This window comes from Coloeus monedula (genome assembly GCF_965178545.1).
Source record: "Coloeus monedula genome assembly, chromosome: 7".
Classification (NCBI taxonomy): Eukaryota; Metazoa; Chordata; class Aves; order Passeriformes; family Corvidae; genus Coloeus; species Coloeus monedula.
In genome coordinates, this window is record NC_138787.1 from 36,590,979 (window position 1) to 36,611,557 (window position 20,579).

The 20,579-nt window shown below is 38.6% G+C and overlaps 1 protein-coding gene across 1 annotated transcript in view; it reads left to right on the forward strand.

The window, feature by feature from the left end:
• ARHGAP15 (Rho GTPase activating protein 15) overlaps positions 1-20,579 on the forward strand; it is a gene marked incomplete at its 3' end in the record, with an annotated part of 304,078 nt that overhangs the window by 117,726 nt on the left and 165,773 nt on the right. The gene's annotated exons all lie outside the window — the stretch shown is intronic.

A 20,579-nucleotide genomic window follows, 5' to 3' on the forward strand; every position in this document is an offset into this window, starting at 1 on the left:
AGGGGGTTTTCATCCCACCCCAGCACAGGGTGGTGAGGCCATCCCAGGTGTGCTGCCCAGGCTGAGTGGGGCACAGAGAAATGGTAGAATATCCAGTAGTGGCAGATTGAGCTGTCACAAATTGCAGCTTGACAGTCTCAGACTGGAAATCAGAAAAAAAAATTTACATAGAGCATAGTGCAACACCAGAGTAGGGTCCTTGTGGGACTGTGGAGCAACACCAGAGTAGGGTCCTTGTGGGACTGTGGACTATATTCTTGAATTTTCATGACTCGGCTACGCGAAACCACGGGCGACCTGATCTAGCATGACAATAGTTCTGCTTTGTGTGGGAGATTGGAAAAGACCACTTCTGGTGTTCCCTTCTGAATAACAACATTTCTGAGGTTTTCTGATGATGTCTGGAAGGTTTGGGAGGGTGTTTTTCTGATATGCAAGGTAAATATGTCTCTGGTTAATGCACTTTTTAGTTATCAGATACCCTACAAACCCTTACAGCAACATACAGTAACAGTTTCTTCTCTTTTTGTCCCAAAACATGGTTGAAGAAGGGGACAAGAGCAACCAGTTATTAATTTATACAAATAAATGATTGCTTGAACCACTGGGTTTCAGTTTTGTTTATCAGTACTCTGGAAATAGAACAAATTTACCATCTTTCAGATTGTGTTGCACTGCTAGATGTGACAGTTCAAATTTTTGCAGACTTTCAATTATATTTTACTACCTGTTTTAACAAAATTTTAACAAAATTTCTATGTATTGTTTTGGATAAAACAATTTTTTTTCCTGAATCCCTTCAGAAATAGAGTGGTTACTGGAAAAGATCAGTTCTTATTTTTATTACTAAGGATGTAAGTTGCATCCTTATTGAGTAAAGTCTGGTGAAGGGATTAAGAAAAGGAACAAAATACATTATTTGTGGGAATGGTTGTCCTCTGTACTCCAGACAAGTCTGGTGGGTCAAGTCAAACCATCTTTTAGCTAAATAAAATATGTACCACTGAATACAAGGGGGATGAATTCTTAGTATGATCTAGGTATACCCTGAGAAGAGTAAGAAGAGATTACAGATTGAGATTTAGATTACAAATTTTAGCATCAAACATCAAACAGTTTAGTGATATTTTTTTTTATATATAAAGGCAATCAAGCCTCTTAATGAGCTTATCAGTAATCAAAATACGTCTTTGGAGTTTGAACAAGTGTACATACACTTTCTAGAGCATAATTTTCAAGCAAGGGCTTGGAATGTCTGATTACTACAAATTATCCATATGTATGTAGGATTTGTGTCAGTACTTCTCATGCCACTGGAGAATGGATTTCCATTGAGTTTTCCCCTGTGGAAATCATAACTCTGAACACCAGTATTATTTTTATTTTGAGATAAAATTAACTTTGTGCTTATATGATAGCTTCAAAATTATGGTGTGCTCAAACATCAGTAGCAGACCTGAGAAACACCCCATTGTTCTTGTAATTGGGACAGCCAGAGCCAATTAATACAGCAGGCTGACTCAACTAATCAAAGAAAACAGTTTTTACTTGGGGAGTGTAAAGGTCCTTATGCAAATATTGATTTACATATCTATATCTTGTATACATGCAGAGATTTTCACTGAGTATCTCTATTAATAATAACAAAATTTCTGTGAGGAAAAAAATAATTGGTGGAATTTGGAGGCCTTGCATCTATCTTGACAGCTTAACATGGCTGTAGTGCTTTGAACTGCCTAAGTGTGCACTTTCCACCTGCTCGTTCATCAGGACTCTTTGAAGTCGCTGTTAAACCAGAACCTTGTTCATAGGCCAGTTTATGCCTTTGCATAAAAATAAATGGTTTCCTTAAAACACACGTGTTGGAATTCATGTTACTGGTGAGGAGACGAACTTTTCAAAAATACTCAGTGGTTTAAAAAGTGCCCATGGAACCACTGAGCTCCCAGTATGTAGGTGGTGCAACATTTGTGGATTGTCACACATTCAAAGCTACTTAAGGTGGAATTCATTGAAGTAATTTTTATTTTTCATACGCAAGATTGTAAATTAAGGCATTTGATTTTTTTTCTACATAAAGTGTTGTATTAATTCAAGCCTCAGAAATTTGTATGAGATGGCACTTTGAAAAAAATTCATAATAAACAGCTCTCTTTCCTCAGTGCAACAGATAGGGTGGAGTGAAAGAAAGCACAATCTCCTGAGCTTTTCCATACATGGAAAGCAACCTTTGTACTTGACGCAGTTAAGCTCCAGGACACAAGAGCTGCCACTGAATCTGTGACTATCTCTTAGGTTTTCTGGTTTTAGGTCAGGTAAACCAAGAAGAATAATGTTGGGGAACATCTTTTTTCGTTAACTGTGGTAAACCCAGCTGAGCAACTGTCATGAATATCCATGGGAATTATGGCTTTAATTCCCTGTGTATCTCAAGGAGACGAGTTGTCTTCTGATAAACTGTGCATTATCATATGTCTAGTGCCCAAAAGAAAAATGAAATTTTCCTTGTTCAGACATCCATAGTAACCAAGATTCCAAGAAATTCGCTAAATTTACTTGCCGGAAGGGGATTCACATTGGAAAGGTACGAAGAGAAAGTAAAGAGAAAGCAAATTTCATAACGTGGCAATGTTTTGATATTTTTCCACCTTTCATTCTCTGATTTCAAGTCTATTTCACTGGCAGTTAAAAATCTTTGTCTTTTGAGTACAATGAAACAACAACCTGTTTTCCATTGGAGAAGTGTCAATATTGTGAAATCATCATCAATGTCTTAATAGAGAGTCTAAGGTGACAAATCAACCTCTTGAGGTAGAAGCTGATTCTCTAGAATTTATATCTATTTCATAGTGCATTGGAGGTGAAGCTTGTCTGGCCTTTGTATTTTGTATGCTTGCTTGGTAAATAAATGAAAGATATCTCGTTGAAAGATTCATACTTTAGGACCTTTTAAAGAAGGCATTTTGGGTTTGCTCAACTTCAGCAAAAAACTTGCCCTTTCCTCTTACTTCTTCAAGGATGGAGATGTGGTGCATGCCTTTCCAAAAAGCAAGAGGCTGTGTCTGTTTTCCTCTGTCCAATTTTTGTCCGCGAATCCCGCTAACTGCATCGCTTGAGCTTCTGCTTAATTGTTCTTTTTAGACAAGCACATTTTACTGTATCCAAGTGCATTACTAACAAGCCACAGGTCTGCACCAGATGGGCAGGTGAAAAAGTGATTATGAGGTGTGTGATGATGGTTCTGTATCCATAATACATTCATCCCAAGGTTCACTGGCGCATCTGTTATGTATGTTGTTTTTCTTTTTTACTAGTACCCTTAGAGATATTTAAGCAGGTGATTCTCTACAGCTAAAAGATGATAAAAGAGAAAAAAGTGAACAAGGGGTCTTTAAGGTGGCACCGCCAAGACAGCGAGACAGGCATATTGCTGCTAAAATGCCCCTCAGCAGCTCATATAAGATTCGGATGAATATAACAGTGTAATCATTTTCATTAGCAGGTTTTGGATTGATACTTGCTTGCATATTAATGCTGATTACCGAGTCTTGAATTTATCAGGGTGTAGCTGAACGAGCTGGTGCCATATCAAGGAAGGAGTGAGGTGGGAAGCACGACCTTGCCTTGTCTCTATTTTACAAAAAGACTGGGAGGGCTGGCAAGCCCAAACCCGATCCAGGTGTTTGAATTCCCCAAATATTCATCTGTGCTTAAACTTTCAAATGGCATGTGTCTGGAGAGGGCATTTTAATGCGATGCTTTACTCCTCAAAGCAGGCACAGCTCAAGTTTTTAAAGAGGAAAAAAATATATTGATTTTTAAGATGTTTTTAATTAAGTCGTTGCTGATAAGCAGCTTCATGTAAGACTGTTTTTTTATTTTCCCCCATCAGATATTCATTTGTTTTTATAAAACATCTTTGCAGAAGCTTTAGTGGTGCCTTTGTTTAGTACCAATTACAAAAAGGATTTCATGCAATTGAGATGTTTTCATTTAAAAACATGGAGATTACACATGCAAATTCCTTGCTGAAAATGGGGAAAAGCAGTAAGGTATCCTTGGTTAACTTTTTAGTTATTTAAAAGTAGCTTGTCGGAGATTGAATATTTCTATGTTTCACTAGAGCTTTTAAATATAAAAGAGATATGAGACTATATCTGACACCATCAGGCATATTATATTAAAATTTATGAACAACTTCATCAAAAACCACTTTCCTTCTCCTGCATAGAGACAGATTTGTTCTGACATAAACGTTACATGGCTGGTTGCAGCCTCAGATTAATGCGAAGACCCTGGCGATTCCTTTTAGACGTTATTTTATGAAATAATACCTGTCAGCTGCTGCCTGATCCCAGAAAAGGGGGCAGGTTTTCCAGGTCATCCTGCCATCTGTCAGCTAAAGCTCATCTGTCCCTCCACATTACCACCTGATCTGTGCTAACAGGCCTCACAGGGAGCCCCGTTTCATTGGCCCGGTGGGAGCCCGGCAAAGAGACTGCGCGAGGACATCACCTGTGATTCCCAGATTTAATTATCACTGAAGTGATGAAGATGTGCACACAGATTGAAATGCTTTTGAATAAATGCATGGCTCCGATAGGAGGGTTTTGCCCTTTTTTTTTTCTTTCTATTTTCCTTTCTTTTCCTTTTTTCCTGTCTTTTCCTTTCCCCTTTCCTTTCCTCCTTTTTCTCTCCTTTATCATTTCTCTCCTTTAGCCCCATATTCCCTTCCCTTCCCTTCCCTTCCCTTCCCTTCCCTTCCCTTCCCTTCCCTTCCCTTCCCTTCCCATTCCCATTCCCATTCCCATTCCCATTCCCTTCCCATTCCCTCCCAGTTCACGTTACCAAGTCCAATCAAACCCTTGCTTGTGTTTCCCAACAGGCATTGTGCAAAACACTCATGTACACATGAATATTTTTATATAGAACTCCAATTGCAGTGTTTAATAACCAAATTAGATATAAATACTGCTGGAATTTTCACACATGAACTCCCCGAAAAAAACATTTCCTCTGTTTTGTGCATGGCCTTTTACTACAAACACAATCATTTGCTGAAAAGGTGCCTTATTGTCAAACTCTAAATCTATATTGATTGGTGCTAGACGGGAAAATCAGGTTGCATTGTAATTCCAGCTTGCTACCTCTGTTCCAGTGCTGGCAGGTACCTGGGGTCCCCTACCCAGGGATAACGGTGGGGTTTGCAGTGGGGCTGGAGGGAAGGAGGGAACAAGGATCCCCTGGAACTGCTGGTGACAACAGGGTCTCGCTTCCCCCTGCAATCAATAACGTGGCACAAAAGTTATTACAGGTCTGGGCCTTTTTGACTTCAAAGCTGCTTAGGCAGTATGTGGCATTAATTCCCTCCTGTACAAAAATGTAGCTGATAATCGCCAGGCTGAGGGGAGGATTTAGGACTAGAACAGCAGATTTCCTCGCAGATTACAGCCTAAAACCTGGTTTCTTGGGATAAACCAGGATAATTAACTGTAGTGAAATATGTTACCTTCGTTGAGTCGCACCCGGGTGATTCTTGGGTAAGGTATGAGCATTTGTGTCCTTGTGCCATGCCATTGTGGGGGTGCTATCCTTTATGGATACTTCGTTTTAACGCTGGTGGGGAGGACTTGTCATGAGATAATTTAGGCAGTGGTGGCTGCTGAGCCTCGGAAAGAGTCGGTACAAAGATCTGCCATCAGAGCTCAGGCCTGCGAGGCACCACGAGCTTTATTTATGTCCTCACTGTGGTTGGGTCAATTCCTTTAATTCAGAGCTCACCCCTCCATCACCGCGTGCTGATGGAGACTGCTCTGAGCATCCCTGCCCTATGGAGTAGCTGCTCACTCCTCTAGCACCCAGGTGCCTGGGATGAAGGAATTATAGCATGCTGATAGCATTCTTGACAGAATTTTTTTTGAATTTCATGAAAGGAGGTGCCAGAGGTGTGAGATATGCAGGCTTTCCTGTGGTGGCATGGCCAAGTCACCCACAGAAGTGGGTAATATTTGTACTTGGGCTTGTATATATTTTCAAATCACTAATAAGAAAAAAAAAATTGTTCTCAGCCTGAAATTTGGAGTTACAGTCCTTAAGTGACAGTTTCTGTCCCTGTTCTCAAAATGTGCCCTGTAGCTGCAACTTTTCATCGCTGTAGTCTGGGAGGTTGCCTGTGATTCTCCAAAGGATGGTGTAGACATTTATGAGGCTGCCATTTTTGTTGTAATCCTAAAGTAAAGTTCACATATCACCCCAGTGAATGCACTGCCCAGATCTCCAGATGTCCTTGTGTCAAACAGACACAACATCCAACTCATGTATTATTTTTTTTTTACAGTGACTATTTTATATTTTAATGATCTGTATTGAAAACCAGTGGTTTACTTTTCATTTTAAATTTATTTTCTTTAAAAATACACTGGAAAGTGGTTTATTATAATGCAACTAAATGACTGCAGAAAAAAATTAGGAACAGAAAAATTGCAATATGCTTTAATTCTGGAAATTTCAAATAAAAGTTTTTATCAGTGACCACTATAAGCACAGAGGAGCTGATTTTAGGTGCATAAAGCCCAGTAAAAAAGCAGTATGTCCAAAGGTCTCATTTGCTCTCATCTCAAAACTGCAGTACTTCATTTTCCCTTAGTACAAACCAAATAACAGAATATTAAGAGTCATTTGAGGTCATAATTAAAGTTCTTTGACATCTGCCTTTTTCCATTAGTCACGACTACCAGATGTCCATGTCATGGGAATTGAAAATTATTAGTCTAATCATGTTTTTATTAAAAAGTAACAGAAACTTATGCATTTTAAAGTTGCTGGGCAGTGGCTTGCCAGGCTAAAAGAGCTTGCAGGGCTGCTTCCCTTTATTTTTATATCCATCTCATGTTTTTATGGTATTGTTTGCTTTACTGGTGCAGTGCTCTGTTGTTCCACCCCATGCATTGCTCGGCCACTTCGACCCCGTTGACATTGAATGACCTGAGTTTTGTGCACATTTTGTTCAACTGACACCTGCCTGTACTTCAGTCCACTGTGACTAGACTGCTTGTTCTGTTACCTGTATATTGATCAGTTTTATTTTATAGAGCAACTGCAGTAAGAGCACTCTTGGTTTAGATTGTCTTTATTTCTGCTCTTGTGCTGGTCTGTTCTTGCTGTATTGATTTGACTTTTTTATGCATTGCTTTCCTTCTACCACATTAGCACCCATTCACCAGCTTAATGATCGTGGCACTGTACAGAGTACAGTATATTGGCTTGTTAAAGCATTTCCATCATATTAATTTCTACTTATATGTAGTAGTGACCTATTTTTACTGTGCCACTTCCAAAATTGTCTTTGTTTACCCAATGCTGGCTGTCCTCCATTGCTATAAGCATCCCTAGTTTTCTGTAGCTCTATTTTTAATAGCTTTTTGTTTTGTTTTGTTTCCCCTTGTCTCATGTGCCTCAGATTCCTTTTTTAACCCTTTTTCCCCCCTGTACTTTTACTATGCTTTAAAACTAATATAGATGCTTAACTTAATGTTACAAGACAGTCTGTTTAAACACACGAGCTCAACTTTTCATATTTTTCTTTGTCCTCATATCTGGAGTTATTGGTATCTTGAGCTAGGACCTTCTTTGAACTTTTATTCTTAAGGCTTTTCTAATTCCTCCTTTGGCTCCATGTGGCTGCACATTGTCATCTATGTTATGCATTGCATGATGTCATTGGAATATGCCACTGCTTGTTTGGTCCTGGGGACAATGGAGAGATGTATGGAGAGCTCTGAAGTGCATCTGGTTTTCAGCTGTGGCAAGAGAAGGGGGAAAAAGTGAGGTTTTCAAGGGGAGATGGAGCAGGGGAAAAGCTTAGACCACCTCTCTTCTCTCAGGCGCAGAAAGTGCCTGCAAGAGGACTGAGGATGCTGCACAGTGCCTGAAACCACATTTTGTGCTGAACATTTGGTGGCAGCAGGAACTAAATTGCTTGTAACTTTCTTTGGAAACAGTGTCTTCAGTGCTGTTAACTGGGATATGAAGAGTGGATTTTATGGACAGAGTTTGAGACGTGCTCCACGCTTTCCTAGCAACATGTTTGTCATTAATATGGTGCAGCTTTTTTTCCCTGTTTTTATTTCTCCCTCAGTCTTTGCTCTTTGTCAGTCATGCTTAAATGGTGAAAAGCAAAACTTTAATCAGTATAGAGAGCTTGTATTTATTTGGAGATTGCACTTTGCTCACATATCTCCAAGGAAATTCTTTGCCTGTGTTGACCATAGGTATGTTCTGACTCAAGACTCTGGTTTTTCAACTCTTTTTATGGCCTGACAGGTTCACTTCACCAGGAAGCAATGCAGTGTAATCCTGGTATAATAACTTGCTTTTCCAAGCCAAGTTAGAGGCACAGCTGAGTAGGGCAAAACCTAGTCTGTGAGTTTAGGGATAGCCTGCCTAACAGTGTGGAAATTTGGGATGTGCTCAAGCTACTCAGTTTCTACTTCATGATGTGGAAAGGAAATCTGGGTTGCTGAATTTTTAAATTTTTTTTTTCTAGTTCACAAAAATGCAAAATAGTAAATCTAATAAGTATGGTTTTAAGTGTAGTTTGGCCATGAAACAAACTTTTCTGAAATATTTAATGAAAAGTGACATCACACTCATCACTATCCTGTTTTAAATTTAAACTACCCTGTCTTGCATAATCAATTACTTACAGAAAATTGTAAAGCCCTTAAAATTCTGAAATGGTTTCTGGCATTTAATTATATAAGATTTTTGACCTGGCTAGGCAGATAATGTTAACACAGCTTTAATACTAAACAAGACTGAACATGTGTGTGCTTGACTTTTATTAAACTCCTACTGAAGAAACAGATTAATTGGAGGCTGATTCATTGGTGAACAGGCGTTAAAGACAGAAGGACCTTCTCACATTTTGTTCTGTTACCCAGGCTTATGCCATCTCAGGTTGGCAAGGAGATCCCAACTGTAGTGTTTTGAAATGTAACTGAAAGAAATTTTAGAATAACAGGTGCAAAAAAAAAAAAAAAAAGAAAAAAAAAAGAAAAACCAAAAAAACCCCCCACCAACCCCTCTACACACAAGGGAAAAAAAGGAAAAGAGAAGTGAGTCATTTTCAAAATGCTGCTCTGATTCCTTTCTATTCTCTCGTGCCAAATGACCACCTGACACTTCTCTGACACAGGTATTGCCCAGATAGGTTTTCATTAGTGATGTTAAAAGTGTAAATGGGATCATGGGAGCCAGCAGCTGTCACGACGATTTCCTACATGATTATTACTTCTCCCCCGACTTAGAACAATTTTTAAGAAGATGTGTACAAGCTGTGATTAAACCACTTCAGATTAAGCTCAAAGTAAATTGAAAAAGTCCTTCTTAAAGCTCTCATTTAACAGTGCTTTGCATCCATCTGTAAAATCAGAGCTTTGCTTGCGAGCACCCTCAGAATAGCCCACTTTCCACAAGGTAGCAGAGGTTAAAAATAAAATAGCAAGAAATCCGTGGCAAAGCACATGTGAGATTAACGGGGTGAAAGTACTGGAGTGGAGAGCTGTTTTCTTCTGTCTGAGCTCCTCGTTCTGCCGCACAACCCCCAGTCTGGAAATCTTAACACTGGCACTTTTGTACAGATCGGTTTGTTAGCGATTTCAGATTTTAATTCAGCACCCTCGCTTGATTATTACTGACATTTCTTTTCTGTAATACCGAGAGGGAGAGAGAGAACGTGTATAAACAGATTTTTGCATGAGCTAGGTGGTGGGCAATTTTGATATCAGCTCCCGAAACTCGAGAGAAACGCGTTTGCTTTCAAGGTGTATTTCTGGGATGAAAAAAAAGGGAGATGTGATCTGGGAGGTTCAGCTGTGCTCTTCTGTAGCTCCAGGTGGAATGCTGCCGATTTCTGGGTGTTTGTGGGAAGCGGGAGACTCTCCTGGCTTTATTTGGTTCTTGTGTGAAAGTGGGAGAAATGAAAGTATTTTGACAATTACCCATTGAGCTTTTCACTTCATTCAAATCTGCAGCGCAACGCTGAAGTTGGTGAGTGGGTGTGCAAGGGAGAAGCAGAAAAACAAAAACACATACTATAAAAGCAGGCTAAAAGCCTGCACAGTTCCCTGCAAATTCAAATCTCTGCACTTAGTAAAGTCCTACATTTTAAACCCATCTATTGCTCTGTCTTCATTACTCCTGAACATTAAAGACACTGGTGAAAATTAACCTCTGATGTAAATCACTTGGATTTAAATACATTATACAGCTTAATTTATGGAATGGTTTGGTCTGTTATGTTTTATGAATGTTTATTTTCCCCTCATAATTCAAAATTGTAGAAACTAAATACCATAATGAAATTGTGAGCTGAATTACGTTCTCTCACAGGTTTATATATACACTTATGCTCATAGATGTGCAGCAACAGCAAAAAATATTTGGGGTATTTTTTATTACAGCTATTTCCAGGATTAAGGGAGAAATACCCTCTTTTATGTTTTAGTTATTAGTTCATTATATCTGGCATTCTACAGGTAAAAATATCAAAACCTAAATCGAAAGCTAAAAAACCACTGAAAGGAATGTACTTAAAACAAGGTTCTTATCTAATGTTGTAGCCCAGCATATTTTCTGGCTTTCTAAATATAATTTATGAACTGATTTTTCAGCTGTACATATAAAGTCCCTGAGCTGTATTACAAAAATTTAATATAACAATACAATACACGGACAGGCAGTTTAAAAAAGGTATCTCCATGGCTATATATCATAATAAACTTTCTTAATATTTGCACTGCAACAGCTGATTTCTGATTTTTTTTCCTAGTGCAGTAGAGCTAAAGCACAATAGCTGAAAGGTGAACGTTTTTGTATTTCAACATTCCCAGCCTGGTAAAACTGTTCCGCTTGCTACATGATGTTATAAATATCAAGATTAGTTTCTTCTAAAATTACCAGTGCCAGCTGCATTCAGTTTCCCATGTTCTATAGTATTTTGTTACTAATGTTCTCAGTTTAGTGCAAGGGGTTTAAAAATCAAATTACTCACAAAAATTTCCAATATTAAAAATCTGTTTATATGTTTCTCATGTATTTTAAATATTGTACATAAATCTATTTGCCTTGCTGAGTCAAATACTCCCACTAATATCACTGTTCTCCCTGCCTTTTAGCCCAATATGCTCCTATATTAACAATAACCATTTTAATTTCATCCCTGGTGCTCAGTACCTACAATTTGGATAACTGACAAGCATTAAATTATCTGTAGCAGTGGCAGGTCTGTGTGTGCCTATAGATTTTTCAGACATGGAGGCATAAATATACACCTACAGCATGTTTCCCAAAAAATAATCTACTGCACTGTGTTTTGAATGCAGTGGTCCAGCATGTATATTATGCACATTTTAAAGAATTTAATTGAATCACGAGCTGTATTAGTACTGCAGCAAAAAGTGGCAATTTCTGCCATCCTGAAGTCTATACACAATCTTGTTTTTGAACCTGTGTGTATTTAAGTTCTTCAGCTGACATCATTTCAGTCTGGGAATCTGACATACGGCCACTAAACCAGGATTAATTGAGCACTTCTGTGCAGTACAAAACATTCTTCATATATTGACAAATATTTCTAAAAAATGGATTGGTATTTTTGCTGTTAATTGTTTCATTACTGACCTTTACCTCTGTAGACATATGCAGTTTTCGTTTTTTTGGGAGAGACTTTCAAAATATTTTTTTTTTAAGTGTCCAATGCTCAGTGCTAGCAGTGACATTTTTACAGTCTATTCAGAAGCATATATTTCACTCTTTTGTATCTCATTTCTTTCTATTTATTTAAAACAACTTAGCATGGAAAATCTTGCAGATTTAAGTGACAGTGATGATGTACAATATGCATAAAATGAGCCTGTCCCTACCCATGGTGTGTATTGCTAGGGACTCCATTGCAATATTTACAGTTAAACTAAACTTTTTCAAATGAAGCAAAATTGCATTTGTTTTGCAGATTTGCTCATCATTAAATGTGAAACATTTCACATTTGTCTTTTTGAGTAATTGGCTTTTTAAAATGATAAGGTGCTCTGAACACTTGTTATGTGGATAGGTCTGACGTTGTATCCCAGAAATCCATATGCCATACAGACAGAACAGAAGAAAGATATTCACAAGCATGTCACAGATTGGACTGAAGCAAGCCAAAAACCAAAGTGCCATGGCATTAACAATAGCACCAGATTTACTGTCACGATTGCAATCTGTGCTGTATCATAGACAGAAGGAGAACTTTTGATAGGTAACACCTCAGTGTTTTTTAAATCTTTTTGGCAAATTATCATTTTCATTATATTTTTGCCTGCCATATAATATTATTATAATGGTATTAAGTCACTCAGACACGCACACACATGCACACGTACAAAGTTTATTAGCCCTCAACAAAAGGGCTGATTTACCTCCTGGGCTAACTGTTCCTCAACAAAAAGGAAGGTATTTTATTAAAAAATAACACATGTTTTAGGGAGAATCATCCACAAAACGAGCAGGGATTTTTCCAATAGGCATTAAGTTAATAAAAGCTTAGTTAATAAAGTCTTAGTTAATAAAATCTTATCTTATAGTTAATAAAGGTACAGAGAAAAACCATGTGTACCAAGTAAAGCTCGACAGCCCAGAAGTTTCCAAAGTTTGAAGGCGGTAAAGAAGCAGGATTAGGGGGAAATATTTTTTCCTGGGGTTCAATCCCAACTGACTGCATTTTCCCACTGCAAGCATGTAGATGTTTCTTTTTGACCATAAAATCGTACATTTTCTTCTCGTGTAAAAAAAGCTGCATAAAGCAGATTTGGCAATACCATAATTCATGTTGAGCTCTGGTAAGTGCTGAAAAAGATTTACAAACTCACAGCTTGACACTGAGCCCACATGTTGGGTAGAGTAGAGAAAAAGCCCTAGAAATACTACATAGAGCTTCCTGGCAACAAACAGAGAAACATCAGTCAATTGTTTTTCTGAATTGAAAGCCACCTTGGGACCTTGTTGAAAATAACGTCTCTGCCTATCTTTTCTGCAGTTTAAATTACCTGGCTGGGGGAGTTGTCCTGGGGCCATTCACAATAGGCTGTTTAGTGAAAGAAAAACACTGAAATTCTCACTTTGTATGAATTATAGATTTAAAACACAGTTCACGTAGGAAATGAGAATCGCGAGAGTGCAGGCAAACCTACCTAAACACGAGTCTGGGTGTTGCAACCTCCTTTGCACTGGAAAATAGTCTTTTTTATACTTTTTGAGCACCCTCTTCTGCAAGCCTTGATCTCAGATATTGTCCTTGTCTGAAACCATTGGAACTACTCGTGTGAGAAACGGTTGCTTGCATAATTTAACTCGCCACGTTGCACTTAAAACTATATTGGCAGCGCAGTTGGGGCTTGATATTCTCTGAAACGTCTCAAAGTTTACAGTGGTGCTGCTGCTGTGTTTTGCATTCGCTCCCACAAAATACCGTGTTGCCACAAAATGTTGTGGGAGCTTCATTTAAATACCATGAGCTGTGCACGCTTGCCTGGAGCCTGGGGAAAATCGAAAATTGCTTAAAATTTTGGTTGAAAGAAGAAGTGGTAAATTTTTAGCAACTTTCTTTTTTTTTTCTCTCCCAGTTTCCAATGGTTTGGCTGGTTTAGGCTCACTCCAGCTTGAGTGGAGCATCTACATGTACCTCCAGTCTCCACTCATGCTGATGGAGACGTCACTAAAGATAAATCAACCTTAGCAGCAGCTCAGTTCCCACTTTCCTGGACTTTTCTTACAACTCAAGAACTGCAGAGTGGTTTGTATAGGCAGCAAACACATGTGAAGGGGTTAAAGATATGACAAGTGAATCCTTTTTATCTTGTCATGAGTGACAGCACAGTGGTTTTACCTTCTTCTCCCCCTGAGGTGTGAAGGGATGTGCAGGTATTTGATATTTGCTCCCAGACCTGGGACTATTGTTATTTTTCCCACTTTGGGAAGCACCAGGTGAGATATTCCTTGAATAAACCTAATTGCAGCTTTCCCTACCTGCATACAGAGCTTTATTATTTCTAGGATCTTCACTACCAGAGTCAATAATTTGTTTGAACAAGTTTTCCATCTAATCATTAACATGCTTAAAGCCTATAATGAGCTCTGTATCCATGCAAATGCATCTTTTTAAAGTGCTTGTGTAGATTTAAGGGCATTGTTTCCTTGTAAAATGGAAATCAGAGCTGTTCCTTACACAAATGCCACAGTCCTTAATAAGGGATGGATCAGCAGCAACTTTTTAAGTTTATTTAATTTTTAAAGTACTCTTCTCTTTATGCACTGTATTTGGGATATTTTTAAAGAGAAATAACATTTCTCAAATTTCTGTATCAAATCTATGTCTCATCTTTTCCTCAACCCCTCTTATCTTATAGTAGGCAGTGAATGAACGGTTTCAATTCAGAAATGAAACGCATTTATAAACAGATTTTTTTCAACTTTGTCATCTGCTGCTCAACTCCCATTGTATTGATATAATGATACTTCAAGATAAATAAAGAAATTTATGACTTTAGCAATCTTGATAACGAGAAAGGCAATCAGATTAAAATGGGGACCATTCACGCCCCGCATGACAGCTCAGAGGACTCTAGCAGAAGAGTAACCAGCTCAGTGAAAAATCAGAAACTGTGATTGCTATTTAACACTGCAGCTTTTCACAGTAGCTCAGCACAAAGTTATTTAGCACAGGTGTTTCTGTAAGTCTGATACATTGGGAAAATTCACAAGGTTCTCCGGCTCTCTTGCTCCGTGTCGGCTGTGAAGTTGGTCCTGTGATGCAGCAAACGGGTTTCTAGTAGGAAATAGAGCATGGAGGCAAATGAGCAAGTTCAAACATAGGATCTGATCTAGATTCATTTGCTTGGTTGCTAATTTTTGTAACGCATGACAGTAGTGAGGTGAATGACCTGTCAATGAGCAAAAGCAGCGAGAACCGGGAATGAGTTATCGTTCGGAGTTAACCGTGAAACTGAGATCCTGTTTCCTCCGTCGATAAAAGCAGCTTTCCAAATAACAGGGATATCAGGGCTCATTCTTTACTAAGTGAGGAGTTTGATAAATATTCACCTATTTTAGTATTTCTCACTACTTTGTTTAGCCATGGTGTGTTTCTGTGCTTTCAGACTGTGGGTTTGCATTTCAATAGGAGATGAAATGGTATAATTGAATTTCTCAACACCTAAAAACTCTCAGCAATTTTTTTCTTCTTTTATTTCTCAAGTTCTGGCAGTATCTAATTTATGGCTTAATTCTTTGTAAGGTCATTCTCTAAGTGAGTGACTTCTAGTTAATCTCAGACATTATGAGCTTGGCTGTGATAGAGAATCAGTTCATCTGTTCTCAGAAAGAAAAGAGTGAGTTGTGGGGATTGTTGGCAATAAGAGTTTAGCTGAAAGCTAGGTACAATTTCTTACCAAGTTATTATTTTTCTCTCATTATTTTCAAGGTAATCTGGCTGCTTTTTTACTAATATAGCCAAAGTTAAAAAAAAATTATATTTCTTTCCTGGTACTTTGTTCTCCAAGTAGGTATATAAGGTTATTAGTGTGGGTTTGCTCCTAGTAATGAAGGAACCAATAGGTGGTGGGGTTTTTTTGTAATTATTTTTTTTATTTTCCCCCCCTCTAATTCCCTGATGAGGTATTCTCTTCTCTCAGTTGGGCTGGAAGGTGCAGCTTTCTTTTGCTGTTAGGCTTACAAATGACAGCTAACTTTGTTGCTTTTGGTTCTGCTGTTAATTTACATGCAGCTCTTACTGACTGTCACTAACATATCTTTTGTTCCCTGAAATATTCACTCTGTGAATAAATATAACTTTTCTGCTATTTTTCGCTCGGGCTGATTTGCTCATTTCACTCTTGTGACTGGAAACAGCTCAAGCACTCAGATTCTGCACGTTGCCTATTGCTTAATGAAGTACCTTGCTGAATCAGGGCTACCGTGTTCCAGCAGATGAAAGGGAAGCACATAAGAAGCTCTACTGCCAGGTTCTGCTTTGAATGTTTTTCTTTTAATCAATTTTTAGACTTATTAGCATAGCGGATCACGGTTTTTGAGAAACAAATAAAAGCTTCTAGTCTGATTCTTGAAAGCGTTGGAAAATGTTAATGTAATTGGTTCTGTTTATAGTTCAAACTCACTTACATGTCTCTGCTCATAGACATGAGTAATAGAGTCAGCTCTTCCAGCTCTGGTTTAATGAGTTAGTACCCCAAATCTCTGGGAAGTAACTCATGGGTTTCCTTTGTCAGAACCAAGAATCTGCTAGCATTCTTAATTATCTTAGTGGCGGCAGAACAGTGCAAGGGTTAGGTCATGGACTGTAAGACAGCGTAACATAACACTTGTAGAAACTCAGGTCTGAAATTCCAGCTCCCTTAAGACTTTCTCTTTTGCCTCACAGTTTAATGTCCACGTTACAGGTTGGATGTTGCTTTTGACTTGTCATGTACTGCAGAGTTTGGGGAGAGTGATAACGCACCCAGAATTTCTGACAATGTGGTGAGGAGGGCAAGGAATGTGTAGGTCAGGGGCCTGTGGGGAGATGCCCTGGTTATGGCCCTCTTGGGTCTGCAGTTTGGGTTGCTGGATAACCACGAGTCTCTTGGCACATCATCCACAGTGCTCGAATAAATATGTAAAGGTGACACCTTTGGACAAGGGGGTCATAATGTTTTGAACCACTCCATTTCCTTGTCATGTGTACTGTACATTTAGTAATGACAAGACATGCAGCAAAAATAATGGTGTTGAAGGGATTCAGATAAATATGGCCTTATGATTATGGCACAGAGGAGCTGAACCCCAAATACCCAGACATTCCTGGCCTTGATAATTTTGTGTATTTTTAGCTTCCCTTATATTTAGATCCCAAAGTTCCTGAACAAGCTGTCACCCCAAACCTGCATTCGCTTATACTGCATCATCCCAAAGCTTGCAATAGAAAAGAATATCAGGCTTTCAGACACAGCATATTTAGAAAAGAGAGAGAGAGACTGCCAAATTCCCCAAATCCACTTCCCAATTCCCCTCACGAATAGCAGGAAATTACTTGTTATCAGTGGGTAATTCAGCCACAAACGTTATTGATTACCCAACCTCAATCTTTACAGTCTTGATGGCCAAATATTTTGCAATCATTCTCTCTATTTAAAACTAGAAGATGTGATTTTTATTTTGGAAAAATTGAGTTTTTCAGATTTTCTGCATGCCACATCACATTGTGATGTGCCCCTCCAGATTGTCCAGTGTGATAGCCAGAAGCTTGACTGACAGATGTCAAAGTGTAAATCCTGTTCTAGTACGAGAAAAGCCTACATGACTAAAAAAAAAATACTAATACTTCCAAAAACTGTAGGTATTTTTAAAATAATTTATTTGCTTTTAATGTTTGGTTTTTTGGTATATCCCAGAGTACACCAGAAACTCTAAGACCTAGAGAGGAGGTATGTGTTTCTTGTATTTTTTTCCTAGTTTCACTGTATTTCTTAAACCTATAGTATTGATCCAAGTAGGTTCTCTTGCTTGTGAACTACACAGTCAAATGTTTCTGGTTTTTTACCCAATGACCTCTGGCTGACCAAAAGCAGTCAATGTAAGAAATTCCCTGAGTTCTGAGCTGTATTCCCGCTTCCTAGAAAAGCTCCCTCAGACACTGAAGAGATATTTAAAGTTTTGGTTATGTGATATTTTTAAATAACATTTTGAGTAACCTGCTGTCATTACTACAGTACCACGTAGAGCAGCTGATAAATTTAAAGGCCAGTGCAGTTCCAGTGCTGTCAGTGCAGTTCAGAATGTCTAAATAAAAATCCAAGGATCCTCCAAGGCTTGATAACTGCTCTGAGACTATCACAAAAATTTGGAGATGCAAAAATATACCTTTTTTTTTTTTTCAGAAGACAAGAATCCCTAATTTCAAAAGTTAGATTATATTATTATTTGAATTAAACTGTCTCCATACTGTCTTTATTGTGATGCTGCTTATTATTTGATATAATGACACTCCCAGATGAAATAAATACCAAAACTGTGTAAGAAAGGTTCATAGTCTACTGGCCTTTTACGAACTGCATTGATACCCCATCCCTGGAAGAGTTCAAGGCCAGATTGGATGTAGCTCTGAGCAGCCTGATGTAGTGGTAGGTGTCCCTGTTCATAGCAGGGGTGTTGGAATGGGATAATTTTAAGCTCCTCTCAAACCCAGACCATTCTAGGATTTTGAGTTTTGAAATATCCATATTCTTCTGTACTCAGTAAAGACCTGTATTACTCATAAAAGCTTTCTAACTAGGTTGTGACTCCTCAGAAACTAGAATTTGGTTAGGTTACAAAATTCATCCATCTTTGTCCTAAATCTCATCATTATCGTTTGTATTAAAGCACTAAACAACTTTTGAAAATAGAAATCTTTTCAGTTGTTGTAGCTGGAATTGTTTGTTTTTTTGAATGGATGCAATAGCCTTACTCAAAACATTTTTCATCCTGCTTAGCTTTTCTTAATATTTACGTACAAATAAAGATAGAAAGTGGCAAACCCAAGATGTTCTGCATTGTTTGCTCCCTGCATGCAAGGGGAGATAATAACCAGTATATTTTCCTGCCTGCACCACTCAGGAACTTGACACAGCTGGCAGAGTGTATGCACAGATCACGGGCCAACTTTGATGTTGTACATTGTTATTAAACAATAGCTGGCATGGCCGTGTCACAGCAGGATATTGCACTTACCCTTCAGCAGACCTGCTTTTATAGAAAGGGACCTCCTGCCTCCTTGCCCCAGGCCACAAAACCCTCTACTGCAGAGATGGTGTTTTGGATCTTGAGCAGGAGGAGGAATCTTGTGTTGCTGTATTCGCTTTTGGCAAGTTAGTAAAGTTACATATGCAGCTATTTTGGAAAATGACCGCATGTTCTACATGCTCAGTACACAGAGAGGTTCTGAGTCACCAGGAAAAAAAAAAAAAAGAGGGAAAAGAAACTATTGGAATGAAAAGAAAATGATAAATAAACAATGAAAATCCCATTCAGTAGTGCTGTTTCATCTCTAAGAGATGCTTTCTTCAACAGCAGGTAGCAATCCCCACAAGAAACATCTGCTATCAGAGGATTTGCAGGTACACTTTTGTTCACTGCTCACTGAATTTGTGTCAGTATTATAATTCAGCAGGTTTCTGCTTTTCACACAAACCAGGATTAGCATTGACTTGGGCTGGAGGGCATTCAAGCTGCTGTTCTTCTTTTAGCTATATTTCTCTGTAAACATCTAATTGTTTCAAAAAGTGATGTACAGTATGCAAAAACCTGAATTCAATGCAAATAAGCCTGTGCAGCTCTAAACTTAACAGGTGTTCTCATTAGTGTAAGTAGACAAGGAACAATCCTTGAAAGTTTTATAAACACTTATAATTATGGCGAAGTACATTACTATAAGGATAAAGACACTTATACCAACATCTCTTTTTCCTTATTGTGCGGTCTCAGCATTTATTAATAGGAGATATGTACCAGTAAATGAAATACCTAAGAGCCAGTACTGGCTTCTTCCTGCAAATAATGTAGCTGTGAAATGCTCTGCTACTGATGAATAAATTTTTGGCTAAAATAAGAGTCAACAAAAATGAAATCTTTACACCAAGCACACATATATTTTAAATATATATCTTTGCCTGCACTGAAAGCAGAGCATTCATTCTCCCTTTGATATTTTTGTTTGTTACCAGGACTTATCACGTTGAGTCTCACTCACATACATCATAAAGTGTTATAACATGCATATAAAATTGGACAGGAGGACCATTCATCACTAGGTATTGTCCAGCTGGTAAAGCGAAGAAAGACAGGACTTCTCTGAGAAACCATTGCCAATATCTCTGTGTGTGGCTGTGTAATATATGGCTTCAGATTGCAAAGGCAATAACAGTAAAATATTACCCCAAGGAGAAAAGTAGCTTGCAGTAGGTATTCATGCACTGCCTTCAGTCTTCATCTGTGGACAAAATGTGCAATTGTCTATTCCCCAATTTCCCACTATGCACAGACACGACTGAATTGTGTCTTAATTATTATCTCCTGCTTTTACCAGTTTGGGGGGTACTTCTTTCTTGCTTCCCCAGTCTGGTGACCCTCATCTCTCCCGACTTTGGCTTAAAGGCTGCCAGAATTCCATGCCTCCTGCTCCACAGCCAGGGCAGCGCGTCCGTGGGGCTGGAGCAGAGGGCAGCACAGGCAGGGGGGACACGGCAGGCTGCACACAAGTGGCTGATATCCAGAAGGGTCATCTGCTTCCTGTCTCACATTTTCCCTTTTGCTCTTTATCCTCTGAAGGAAACCCCTGTTTTTCAGAGGTTGATCCCAGTGTTCCAACAGTCTCTCACAGGGCATAACACCAGTGTAGCAGATCAGCAGGAAATACTCCCTAGGACGTTCCCTGGATGTTTAGCAGAGAGTATTTGCTCTTTCTTACCTTCCCCTTTGCTCAAACAGCGTGTTCTTTCTTCTCACAC